The sequence below is a fragment of the Nannospalax galili genome, unplaced genomic scaffold (assembly GCF_000622305.1).
Source record: "Nannospalax galili isolate Female #2095 unplaced genomic scaffold, S.galili_v1.0 scaffold43, whole genome shotgun sequence".
Taxonomy (NCBI): Eukaryota; Metazoa; Chordata; class Mammalia; order Rodentia; family Spalacidae; genus Nannospalax; species Nannospalax galili.
The window spans coordinates 1639569-1653904 of record NW_008353342.1 but is presented as its reverse complement, the minus strand read 5'-3'; the positions used below and the strand labels follow the sequence as shown (position 1 = coordinate 1653904).

The 14336-nt window shown below is 41.9% G+C and overlaps 1 pseudogene; it reads left to right on the top strand.

Annotated features, from left to right (window-relative positions):
* Nucleotides 1-1138: 1138 nt before the first annotated feature.
* The window catches only part of LOC103748021, a 27080-nt pseudogene continuing 13882 nt past the window's right edge, over nucleotides 1139-14336 (top strand).

The window sequence follows — 14336 nt, the reverse complement described above, 5'->3', positions numbered from 1 at the left end:
TTGACTGTTAATTGATAAGGGAAGACCTAGTCCTTTGTGGGTGGTGCCATTCCCTAAGCAGGGGGTCCTGAACAGAATAAGAGAGCTAGCTGAGAACAAGCAAGCAAGGAAGAGTTTATTCTCTCTTAGCCATTGACTGTGGATGTGACGTTACTGGGTGTCTGAGTTCCCACCTTGACTCCCCTGAGATGATTCACTGTAATTTGGAATTATAAGTCAATAAATCCTTTTGTCCCTAAGTGGCTTTTTGTGAGGGTATTTTATCACAGTCACAGAAATAAAACCAGGACAGATAGTTTTTCAGAGCTACTTCTGTGTCTGCAGTTTTCCAGAATAACCAGTTTGAAATATGACAGAGAGTCTTACTGTGTGGTGGCAATGCTGGGTCTCTTTTAGTCACACTTCATGCACTGTGATCTCCCTTGACAGCTCTGGTTCTACAGAACTTCAAGGAACAGAGCCCCTAACAAAGGTTGGAAAGTGCGGAGCCAGGAAGAGAGAGTAGGCCCAGTGTGACTAGCACTAAGTCTACCAGCCTCACTCCTTGTGTTCTAGGCAGGATGTCTGAGTGCCTTTATCAGGAATATGTCCAAACCTTACGCTTTGTGAGAAGACCTACCTGTACCACATCCACGCAGAGAGTACCTCCTTTACTCACAGGACAGGACTGTTCCCAAGCTGCAGGGGCAGCTTCTGGGCCACCATCTCAGGTTGACCATGGTGTCTCCAGAGGTGACAACAGGTCAGGGCCTGGAAGGGACTGTTGCTAACAGGGCAGAAGGAACTCAGCCTGTGGGCAGTCCTGCTTCTGCCAATACCATCTACATTCACCTGTCCCCAGCTGTCTGCAAAAGGAGACCAGCTTGAAGTTGATTCCAAAAGCACCCACCTTCCTGGCAGGCTTACCCCATAGCTAAAGATCTTTCAACCACCAAATGTCACAGCAAGTGGGCAGGTGCCACAAGACTCACCTTCAGAGCTAGGCATGAACTACTAGAGACAGACTTCTCCCATTCTACCACTTCAGCTCCCTCAGAGAACAGCTTGCGATTAATGGTGGATTCCTGTCCCAGACAAAGGAGTCCTCCTTCTAAATATTTGCCTGGGAAGGGCTGCTTCCTGGAAAAAAGGGAGAACAATGAAAGAAGTTTTGCCCCATGCTGAGTGCAAAGCAGGTGAGTACCAGAAGGTAAAAGAATGAGGAGGCGAGTGGAGAGATGGTTCAGTGGTTAAGAGCACTGGCTGCTCTCACAGAGGACCTGGGTTTGGTTCCCAGCACCCACATGGTGGCTAGCAACTATCTGCATCTCCAGTTACAACTGGAGGGGATCTGATGCCCTCTTCTGGCATCCACTGGCATTGTATGATACAGGCTGTACTTACATAAATACAGGCAAAACACTCACACACAAAAATAAAAATAAAAAATTGAAAAAAAGAGTGAGGAATAGTTTAATATTTGCAAGTACAGGGGATGTCAGAGAGATTTCTCAAAGTAGTATCTTCCTGATGAAGAAAGTAATGGGGCTTTGGCTAGGGAAACTCATAAAGATTCATATAGGAAAGACCTGTTATCACAGGTAGACACAGGCACATTCCTGAGCATGCTCAGTTCTCAGGCATGCTTTGTCATACATTGCATGTTGAAAGTGGTAGACTGGCCAGAGGGAGAGAGACTTCACCAGACACTGCCACATTCCGCTCTGGTTCCCTCTCCTACAACCACCCTAGCTGAGAGGAACTTTGCCTGGCTCCATGCAGGGCTCATTCCCACTAGATCCCTGTGGGGCACCACAACTGAAAACCCCAGAGGGAGAAAGCATTTGGCCATTGCCCCCCAGTGGAGGGTCTGAGTCCCAACTCTGGGTAGGCATGCCCACAGTAGCCGTGCAGAGGAGTAAAAACCCCAGAATTGCTGCCTCTACTTCACTGCATAACTTGTCCCAGGCACCGTTCTGATCATACACTGTTTACAAGACACTGTGAATCCCAGAAGGTGCTGTGATTCCTGCCCCTCCCCCTGGACTCACACCAGTGCTTAAGCAGGCCCCTCATCACTAGCAGCTAATGTGAGAAAAACTCATTCATTACAGACATATCTGTGTCTGAGGAAATCCCCATGCCTGATAGGGGCCACCACTTCTATTGGAATACCCCTAATCTGCTACAAGTAGCATGAAAACAGGGGGCATGAGTTGGGACATAGGGAAACAGTGAGTGCCTCCTCTGCTCCAGTCCCACACTGACCAGAACCTTTAGGAAAGGGATCTGAGGAGGCTGACATCTGATGGCCTGGCTCTAGGCTCACCACCTGGAGAGCTGGGCACAAAGAACCTCTGGGCTCTCCCTTAGTGAGTAGAGTCCAGCCTGGTATCACCCCCCACACAGTGAGCCATCGGTACAGCAGTCTCCCTCTCTCAGCACCCACCACAAATGTATGGACATGTGCCTTCCATTCTGTTGATTTTCCTCTAGTTGTTTTGAATGTTCTGTGAGTCTTCCTCCTGTTCATTTTGCAGTTTGACAGTTAATTCTAATGTGTGATTCTTCTGTTTCTCACTAAACATCTACTTTTCTGGTGATATTTTCTTTTCCACATGCTATTGTGACATTAATCATTTTGTTTCCATTTCTGGATGTGAGACTCCTTTTAAGTAAATTTTGTAGGATTGGTCTGGTGGTCATGAATTCCCCTAGCTTTTGCTTATCTTGGAAATTCTTCAAGCCTTTTTGAATTCTTAAGGATAGTCTTGCTGAGTATAGTAATACTGAAATAGCAAAATTGATTCCATTTTGTTCTAGTTGACTTTTGCTTTTCCCTGTGTTTCTGCCCAACACCCAACCCCAAGCTTGCCAGTTGCAGCCAGCCCATGTACCAGCCTAACTGGAATTTTTTGTTAACTGAAAACTTCTTTGTTAACTGACATGTCCCTGGTCTGGTATGGTGATCTGATATACTATGGCTATTGATTTTGCCCCTGGCATGATGTAATTGTGGCTTTAAACTTTATAAACCCCACCCTACTTCTCCTCAGGGTCAAGAGCTTTTTTGGGAGTTAGCCCCCTCTCTGACTGCTGGCCAATAAAGGACTCCTAATTCAACCATCACTATGTGGCATTCTTCTGTGTCCCCCATGCTATTAAAATGCAAACCTTGGGGCCCCGGGAAAATCAACCCAAGAGGGACTCATCTGTCCCCATGGAAGCGTATTCCTGGCTCTTTTCCTCGATAAATGTGTTGGTTCCTCACCATACACAAAACCAGTTTCAGGTGTGCCTTAAATTGTCCTCTGCAGGTTTCTGGTTGCCAGTCATACTTGAAAACAACAACACACCAGCTTGTTGGGATCTTTGCAGAAGAGATCCTGAATGTGGCATCAGGGACAAGGTACCTGTTAGAACCTTCAGACTGAAAAATGTGAGAGCCGTGGAAATTCCACTCGGGTAACGCTTCACCCTTGGCCTCACAGGCCAGTTGCAGTTCATACATTACAGTGGTTCTCCAGTCTCATCATCTGGGTGTATGTGACTTGGACTTTCTCACTTGAGGGAAGGGCATGTACACTGGCTTGATGCCTTTGCTCACATGGGAACTTACTGAGAAGGTACTGTGGAAGGTGTTGGCAAGAGGTGGGAGGGTGGCCAGTCCAGACAGTGAGTCCAGACAGTGAGCAGAGAGATGGATGGGCAGTTCAGAAATTCTGCTCTTCTCCCGTTCACTATCTCCACTTTGTCAATAAATAAGTAGAATCAACTGAAAAACTAAGTTGCCCAGTTTCCACGTAGTCAGCAGGTTACAGAATCAGGACCCAAAATTAAAGTCTGACTTCGGAGTCCATGCATGTTGTTCTACTGGTTGCATTGTTGCCTCCACTGAACCTACTATGTAGTTAATTCTTGTAACAGGCATTTAAAATATAATGAATAAATGAATAGTCCTAGAAGTTTGGGACTTATAGAAGCTAATAAATGATCCTTTGTGAACTTGTCAAATGCCCACTGAATTTAATGTTTCTGAAGAATTTAGATTTAATTTTATCTTTATAAATGAGGCATTAGTTTCTGATGCCAAAATTCTGATGCCATTCTTTTTTTTCTTTGCTTTTTTTTTAAATTTTTGAGACAGGGTCATTATGTAGTCCTGGCTGGTCTGGAACTTGCTATATATATCATTTTTTTCCTTAAAGATTTTTTTTTTACTTACATATATATGTGTAGGCATGTGTGTAGGTACCTGGGGAGGCCAGGAGAGGGTGTTGGTCCTGGAGCTGGAGTTTCAAGCCTTTGTGTGCCACATGATGTGGGTACTGGGAACTAAACCCAGGTCCTCTGCAAGAGTAGTGTGCACTCTTAACCACTCATCCATCCTTTCAGTCCTGTAGCAGTCTTTTTATCACCTGAGAACCAGAGATACTTGCACCCCTGAGATAGTTTTGATGAGTCATATCAGAAAATAGATATTATGCACAGCATTATTTATTTTTCTATATGATGACTCATATTTCTAGATAAAAATGCTACTGCTTTAGGCATTGTGTTGTTTTTCTCCATACACACTGGCAGTCTTCCTGAAAGTGAAAACCATTATGTAAAAACTGTTTAGCCATTAGCAGGCATTTTTCCTACTTTTGAGAGTCATAGTTCTATGACTTATTGTGGTCAGTTTAGGACTAAGTCTTCCATCTTTCCTTTTGGTACTCTATGTTTAGATTCCAGCTGCCACTAGTATAAAGGTCTTGGTCAAGTCTCACTTCCCCGATTTATACAGTAAGGAAAATACTACCCACCTCATAAGTATTTTATTATTAAAGGAGATAATGTAGTTGAATGTTTAGGACAGTAGCCATGAGTAGCTATCAGTGTTCCACAGCTTGCTTGAACCGTGCTTGGTGGAGGGCCTGGTATTTTCATATGAAGGAAGGGGACTTGTTGAAGATGTGAGGAACCCATGGTTATACTTCCAGCTAATTATATACTAATGTTGTCTTGTCATATGAATAAGTGGTTACACTTTTCATAGCTAAAAATTAGTGTATAAACTACAATTAACTATCACTTTTAGATTCTGATTTCCATCAATGGAGTTACACCTTCTGGCATTGTGTTAAAATAAATGCACAGAGCCGTGAGCCAGTCCAAAGTTCTCTGCATGCCCACACTCCCTATTGCCCACTATGGCCCCTCCTTCTTGTCTGCTGTAGCCTTAGCTATGAGCCATGGCAACTGGCGTTACAGTGAATGATGAAGTCAAAGATTTTTGTTGTTGGTGTTGTTTTGTTTTGTTTGAGATAGGGTCTCACTATGTAGTCCTGGCTGGCCTAGAACTCATTGTATAGACAAGGTTGGCTACAAATACATGGAAATCCACCTGCCTTTGCCTCCCCAGTGCTGGGATTAAAGGCATGTACCACCACACTCAGCCATCATCAAAGTCTTGATATGAAAGTAAGAGTAAGAGGAGATCAAAGAAAGGAAGTGATTCTCTTCTGTTTAAGTGATGACCAAAGATAAATAACTGTAGAGGAAACAAAGCAGATCTTGGTGGGTGACATTAGGATACTATGTAGAGGACCCCACACATCTTCTGTGAAGTTACTACCTCTGAATGTGTCAGTATTCTTTGTAAGATGCAAAACAAAAGACTCTAAGAAAGAAGACCTAGTATTTATAATCTGAGATCCTGAGAGTGCATTGTTAAAAGGTAAGATGATTTATGCCAGCTCTACGGATGCCATTAAAAAAAAGTTTACCATATACACCTTCTATCCCAGCACTCAGGAGGTAGAAACAGGTAGATCTCTTTGGGATTATGGCCAACCTGGTCTACATAGTGAGTTCCAGTCCAGCTGGGACTGCAGGAAGACCCTGTCTCCAAACATGAAGGAAGGAAGGGAGGAAAGAAGGAAGGGAGGGAGGGATGGACAGACAGATGGACGGAAAGGAAATTTACAGGTATTAAACATGAGTGACTGTAAATGGCTTGGATGATAAGGACCATTCAACACTTGGAGAGAAGTGGGAGGCAATGTTGTAGCTTCACTTGAAGAAAAACCGTTAAAAAAAATACTAGTCAAGTGCCATCTGGATCTTAAGGGGCTTACATTTCTCTAGCTCACTCCATTGGAATAATAGTGAGTTTTGTTTTTTGCTTATTCCATTTCTACCAGGCCCTTCCAACACAATCCATGAAGGAATTGCCATTCACTTAGGAAGCCTGTCCATTGATTGCCATTAGGTTGTTTAATACAGTTACTTTTATGTAGAACCAAAGGAATGCCTTCCCATCTTATTTTAGCCAAAACAATTGGTTACATGCCTTCCTTGAGGGAGCACAACACTAGATGTGACTGTCACTGTGAATCGCTTAGAGTACTTCAGAGAGTAAGTTAATTGAATGCCTTGAAAGTATTATCCTCTGGTCAAATGGTAAACTTAAAAAAAAGAAGTCATTTTTATTTTATGTGTGTGATGTGTGAGTACTTTGTCTGCATGTATGTAAGTGTACCACATGTGTGCAGTACCCGTACAGTCCAGAAGAGGGTGTCATATCCCCCTGAAACTGGAGTTACAGACAGCTGTTAGCTACCATGTGGGTGCTAGGAACTAAACTCAGGTCCTCTGCAAGAGAAGCCAGTGCTCTTAACTGCTGAGCCCTAGATGGTAAACTTTTTCAGTATTATCTAGAGTTGCACTTGATTGCAGTTCTGTGAGGCACTGGAGCATTCACATGCCTCACCTACCTTGGCAAGCCTATTTTTGTGACATCACAGCACAGATTTAACACTATGCATTAAAAGCACTTTGGGGAGGGGTAATGAGATTAATTCCTCTAAAGGAATGCCAAGTTAAGTTCCATGTACTGTCATCAATTTCTCCTAGTGTACCTCCATGTTCAGTCCTGTTACCCATTATGTGCTTTAAAGAAACTGAATTGACACCTTTTGTTTTCCACTGAGTGTACACTACTAAATAAATGTTTTATGTTTATAGTATGAGTCTTGAAACACTAAAGGTGTTTAGTGATTTTGAATATCAGTCACAATGGCAATTTTTGTATAAAAGAGCCTTAAATGAACATTGTTTTGAGATCAAACTCCCCACTCTCACAAAATGATCACATTGCATTAAAAATTGTGGCATTTTAAAAATAAACACACTGGGTGTGGTGACACATGCCAGCACCCAGGAGGCAGAGGCAGGCAGATCTCCGTATGGTTGAGGCCAATGTGGTCTACAAGGTGAGTTCCAGGCCAGCTGGGACTACAGGGAGATCCTGTCTTAAAAAACAACAAATAAATAAATAAATAAATAAATAAATAAATAAATGCACACAGCATGAAAATGGGTGAGAACAAGAAACTAAAAGAAAAAGGAGGTAGGCCAGGAAAGGCACAGACTTGTCCAGGAACCTGGTTGTATATGTGAAATTATTTCTACCAGTGTCCTAGTATGTCCTTTCTATGTTGCTGTGATAAAACACTGCCCAAAACCAACATGGGGAGTGGGGAGGGGAGGATTTATTTGGCTTACAGCTCACAGTCCTGCATCAAGGGAAGCCAACGCAGGAACTCAAGGCAGGAATCTGGAGGCAGGGGCTGAAGCACAGACCCTGGCTTATTGACTTGCTCCCCTGGCCTGTGCTCATCCTGCTTTCTTATACAACTCAGGACTACCTGCCTGGTGGTGGCACCACCCATAATGGGCTGGGCCCTCCCACAGACAAGAAAATGCCCCAGCAGTCAAGAAAATGCCCCACAGACATGGCCACAGGCCAATCTGTTAGAGAAAATTTCCCAATTGAGGTTCTCTCTTCCCTAGTGTGGTGGTTGACAACTGAAGCTATTCAGCACAATTAGCCTATGTTGTCTGTTGATCTTTTTTTTTCTCTCTCTCAGACTGCTGAAGTCAATTCTTTGTGTGTTTGTAAAATATTTTTATAGAAAATGTTTTGATTCGTCAGCTATATCGCTCTACTATAAAGCCTAGATTTTAATCTTTATTTTTTCTTATTTTATGCGTATGAGTATAATGCCTGCATGTATGTAAGTGTACCTGTGCTGTGCAGTGCCTGAGGAGGACACAAGAGGGTGTTGGATCCCCTGGAACTGGAGATACAGACAGTTGGTAGCCACTATGTGGGTTCTGGGATTTGAATCCGGGTCTTCTGCAAGAACAGCCAGTGCTCTTAACTGCTGAGCCGTCTTTCCAGCCCAAGTCTGTATTTTAAAATATTGGGAATACTATGCATATCTTTAGCTTTTGATAAGACAGTAAGACATTTTTAAGTATACTTAAAAAGTAGGATACTTTTCCCCTTGTATACTTCTAAAGTGGAATTTTGTTTTTTTAATACAACCTCTTTTTGGAGTTAAAGCATGAAGCTCTATGAAGATGAGAAAGAACTGGTTTAAGTGGAGAAATATATTTTTAGAAAGAAAGTTTAATTTTTATAGGAAATACCTCTATTTTTTAAGCACTTGATGTTCTTATTTAACTGTAAAAAGCCTCTCCTTTAAACAAGGTTATGCACAGAGCATTGTCTGCTGGTGGAAGTGTTGAGCATGTGGACTTTCCACTATGGTGGTTCCCAGTCATGCACTGACCTGGCACTTAGGTGCTACCTAAGCACTGAAACTCAAACTCTACTTGATCATAATTAACATTCAAGTAGCCACATATGTTCCATCTACTAGTTTTCAATTCATTCTGATTTTGTCCCTAGGGACATTTAGCAATCTCTGGAGTGATTTTTGTTTGTTGAATCTGAGGAGAAGTAATTGTTTGAATTCGCTACATAGAAAGCAGGCATGTTCTAAACTTCCTGAAGCACATAGGATACCCTCTTGATACAATCAAAGAATTGTACCTGGGCTAAGGATGACGGCTCAGTGGTAGAGTGCTTGCCTAGCATGCACCAGGTCCTGGTTTCAAAAGAATTATCTTGTTCAGAATGCCAGTAGTGCTGATATTTAGAAGCCCTGTGCTGGTGACTGGTCTCACAGATGTACAAGAAACCATTTAGATTTTGAAATCATCATTACATTTATTCATAGTGACTGGTACTAATGCAGAGATGAAAAGAAGATTTTATTTTGAGATAGTTCACAATTCTAATTTGGGAAGTTTCATAACAAGGTTAGAGTAGTGGCATGAAATCTGTGAGTTCTCAGTTCTGTTTGGCCCATTGATTTGTATAGGAGTCATAAGCTCTCATCTGTCACCCTTTTTCTAGTTTAAATACTGACACTGACTATTGTATGAAATACTGAATACAGTGTCTTTTTCATTTGAAACAATTACAAATATTTTATTATTTTATTATAACTATTAGTGTATATGTTACCATGTTTGTATGGAGAAGGCTGCAGTCAAGTAAGAATATACCCAGCTCCCTGCCCCCAGGCCCAGAGGCTGACTCAGCAGTGCTATGGCATTACAATGCCAACATTAATTACAGTTATACCTGAATAAACTTAACCTTAGTTTTTAATAATGGGTCTGAACTCAGAGGGCACCTTTTCCTCCAAATGTCTCCTTGAATTGTGCTGTTGAGTCAGATCTTAACCATAATTTTATTCAAACTCATTTTTCCAGGGACTGGAGCAATAACTCAGCACTTAAGAGCACCAGATGCTCTTGTAGAGGACCCAGGTTTGGTTCCCAGCACCCACATGTCTGCTAACAACCATCTGTAACTCCAGTTCCAGGAGATCCAATGCCCTCTTCTCACCTCAAATGGCATTTCATGCACAGGTACACTTACATGCAGGCAGAACATTCATACATGTAAAATAAAAATAAATTTAAAAATTTTTCTCCAGTTTCATTTAGGGAACTCCAAGCTTGGATTCACTCTTCTATTACCAGACAATCTTGCCCTTTCATCCTTAGGCCTAAAACATCTCATACACACAATGTCAAGCATTCTTCTTAGTCTTCATTGTTTTCAATGAAGATACAAATATGAATGCACTACCTTTCAGCACTTTGATTTGCTAATTCTCAAGGGCACCCATATTCAGTCACTATCTAGGACAAAGTGGGATTCTGAGGAATCAAGGTCAGGTGCCCAGGTCATGAGAGCACCTGGCTCAAGGAGTATGTCTGCCCCAGCTTTTTTAAATTAAAGTCATTAATCCAGATTCTGTTTATTTTATAAAGGTCATTCCTACACACTACCACATTGCCTCCTCATATATCTACTGACCCACTGTTCCTCCAGATACCTCTTATGCAGAAGTGTCCATAGGCTCTCCAAACACCTGCCTCAACCTAAAATAATATTGTGTCTTTTAATCTGAAATGATGTCAGCCAACTTTGGACCTACTTCCTTGTGGCACACCTCTCCCTCTCTACTCCCTCAAGGACCCTAAAAGAACATGCTTTGCTCTCCCTGGGAGGACTGAAGCTTTACTTCAGTTCCCTCTGTCACCCTAATAAACCTCTCATGTGTGTGAAGGTCGGAGGACAACTGTGGGAGGTGGGTCTCTCCTGTTGTGTTGGTTCCAGGGATTGGATTCAGATCATTAGACTTGGCAGCAAGTACTTTCACTGAGGCATTTCGCCAGCCCTTAACAGTTTGTTTTTGTTGACTCTCCATTCTTCTCCTCTATCCCCTGCCCCACTTGTACTTATGTACCCATCCTCTGTAGACTCTGTCCTGGATAACCTTAGTGTCAACTTGACACCCCCAGGTTGAGGGTGCCTCAGTCGGGGAATTGCCTTTATAGGACTGGCCTGTGGCCATGTCTGTGGGGCATCTTCTTGATTATTGAGTGATGTGGGAGGGCCCAGCCCACTGTGGGTGATACCACCCCTGAGTAGGTGGGCCTGTGTTATATAAGAAAGCAGGTTGAGCAGGGGCCAGGAGAGCAAGCCAGTAAGCAGTGTTCCTCCATGGCCTGTGCTCCAGCTCCTGTCTCCAGGTTACTGCCCTGAGTTCCTGCCTTGGGCTCCCTGATAAACTGTGACCCAGGAGATGTAAGCTGAAAAAAGCCTTTCCTTCCCAAGTTGGTATTGGTCAGAGTATTTTGTCACAGCAATGGAGAAACAAAGTAGAAAAACTCCTCACCTTCATGCCACATGTGTACTATTGCCTCTCCCTTCCTCAGTACTTCTTTTCTCTTTACTTATTTTTAGGCATAATGTGCCTAGTTATGAACTTTAACAATGATAACAAGGACCAGGGATGTTGCTCAGTGGTGAGAGTTCTTGTCCAGTCTGCAAAACTAATAAAAACCAGTATCTTTGTTCACAAGAAATGTTACTCTATAGGATAAACATCTGAATGCTTCGGCCTTGATTTAAATATGTTACCAAGAAATTTCTTTTCCTCAACTGAGTCTTCATTTGACCATGAGTTAAGTTGAATTCAGTTCTATTTTAGTTTTTAAAAATATATTATTAGGAACTAGAGAGGTGGCTCAGTGGCTAAGAGCACTGGCTGTTCTTGCAGAAGACCTTGGTTTGGTTCCCAGCAACAACATAACAGCTAACAAAAATCTATAACTCCAGTTTCAGGGGCTCTTACAACTTCTTCTGGTCTCTTCAGGCACTGCATGCACATGGTGCACTTACATACATGCAGGCAAAACACTCATACACACAGAATAAAAATAAATAATAAAAAACTATTGGGGGTATGTGTGTGCATGTGGGCACATGTACCAAGACATGTGTAGAGATCAGGATAACTTTTGGGAATCAATCCTTCCTTCCACTTTCAGGTAGGCTGCAGGGATGTTGTTCAGACTGCCAGGCTTGCATAGCAAGTGCTTTACTAGATGAGCCACCTTGCTGACCCTCAGTCTACTTTAGCAGCAAAACCATAATAGGTGATAGAAGGAGGATATCGTTTACTGAATTTTTATATTCCTTATATTTATTGGACAGGTGCTGATTATGTGCTTTTGTCCACAAGCATGCATGAGCCAAGAACACATAATAAACACAGCCTTTTGGCCACAGTGTCTTCATGGGTGCAGATTAGCGATGTGTGTGAGTGGAGTCACTGAGACTTGTTGGAAGATGCTATAGCAGTCTTGGCACAAAATCATGGATGTTTGGATTATGACAAAGAAATCTGGTAAAGAAACACATGCAGACATGTAGGCTAAATAGATCCTGATGCAGTCGATGCTTTGTGATGTCTCTTATGGGAAGGGGAAAAGAAGCTAAAACGCTTTGTAGATTTTTGCCTCAGTCAACTATATTTATTGTTTGTGCCATTGACCAAAGAAACTGGAGGGTAAACTGTCACTGGGTAGTGGGTAGACTGTGAATTCATTTTTAAAAATATATTTTTATTTATTTTTACTTTTTATGTGTATGAGTGTATTGTCTGCCTTTATGTAAGTACACCTGTGTTGTGCAATGCCCATGGAAGTCAGAAGAGGGTGTTGGATACCTTGGAACTGGAGTTATGGACGGTTGTTAGCCACCATGTGGGTGCTGGGACTTGAACCTGGGTCCTCTGCATGAGCAGCCAGTGCTCTTTAACCGCCAAGCCATCTCTCCAGCCTGTGAACATCCATTTTTATATATGTTGGATTTGTGGCAAATTCGTGAAAATTTCAAGCTGAAACTAAAAATGTTCTAGAGTTTGGTGGAAAGTTTGGTCGTGTGTTCTGCTTGGCTGTTAATGTTATTCTCCCCCCTCCCCACCAGTCAGATCTCAAAATGCAGTGAAGAAATGACCCAGGGGCCGAAGTCTGTAGTGTATGAGGGAAGGAAGGAGGGCATTTCATAGCTGTCACAGCAAAGGGGCTCATATAGAGCAGTCTTTGAGCTCTTGACCTACTACTGCTTTCTGTGAAAGGATATATTAATAATAGTCTGGACACTGTTATGAAGAAGGCAGTATCTGGGATAATAGTGAAGAGGTAACCTTGAGAGGGCTTGGGGAAGCAGTCTCTGTGAGAAGTAGCAAGGCTTTAACTCCAGGAGGGCGAAGCAAAGCTGGAGTAGTTAACAGCACAGAGAAATCTTTCCATCACACACACTTTCCATATATAGTATTCACGTTTTTCTTGTGTGCTCTGAACCAAGCTTCTAAATGCTTTTGTTTTATAGAAGCACAATTAACAGATCTTAAAGCTACACAACTTTCTTCTTTATTGCCTATGTTTTCATTTTCCTTACATTTTCTATATCGCATTTACTTTTCAATTTCAGGAGTCATATGAAAGAGGGAAACATGTTTTGAGAACTCAGACAAAGGAACATCTGAATCTAGTGGAACCATTGTTCTTGAGAGAAAGAAGTTGGACTTGAGTCTCTAACTGTCCCAATATGGATGGATGGATGGTTTTGTGGCAGGAGAGTAAGTAGCTATGCTCTAGGCCTCTCTGCAGCACCAGCCCCAGCTCAAGGATGTGATGCCCTTGGTCGGCCCTCTCTCACCGTCATCTAATTTTCATTATTCTCCTGACACCTGTTACAAATTAGCAATCCAGAGCAAAGACATTTTTCAAAATGATCAACTATTGCAACTGAAAGCACCTTGTCTGAGCAATGTGCATCAGTCACTATGCTGGAAGTTCACACTGATTTTACAATTCTGCTAACTGTGAAAGAAGGTTTTGAAGGTAGCTCCTGGTGAGTCATTTTAATCTGCGGAGACCATGGAAGAGTTGCTACCATTGCCAACAACTACACTTCCCTTTGGTGAGGATGTATGCTGTCAGGTGGTTGGTGAATGGTGTTCCTACACAACAGCGCACTGTCATCGAGGAGCATGTGTGAGTGGTTATAAGACCCAGTTAGAACATGACCAGTGGTACTCTGTCAAACAAAGCCCACCCACATGTGTCCTTAAACATCTCTGTCACAATCATGCAGTTCATTCAGAGCCACAGTATTTTGTTAGCTAATAAACAATGAGCTTAATTTGTATAAATATATAATTTAGCTTAACCTCAAAAGAAAAATTAATCTCCAAACTTGGTCCCTTCAGCGTGCCTTTGGGTTGTGAGAGATGGAAGGCCATGCTTACTTTCACTCTGGTTTTGTGAATATGAACAAGTTGGAGGATTTTCAGGTCATTTGTTACTGATCCCAATAGAAAATGTTTTCCACTACTTCATGTTAATTTTATATCAGGTAATTTCTTTTTGAATATTTTATTTTTATTTTTATTTTTTAAAATTATTTATTTAATAACCATATAATTAGAAGTATTTCATGTCAACAGCATTGACATATTCAATAACAATTTCCAAAGCTAAGATGCATCTCTTTCAAAATTGGCTGCAAATTTTTAGGTTTACAGTTGAATTAATACAGTTATACAATATTGTACTCAGTATAAACCCTATAAGACATAAAATTAAATGAT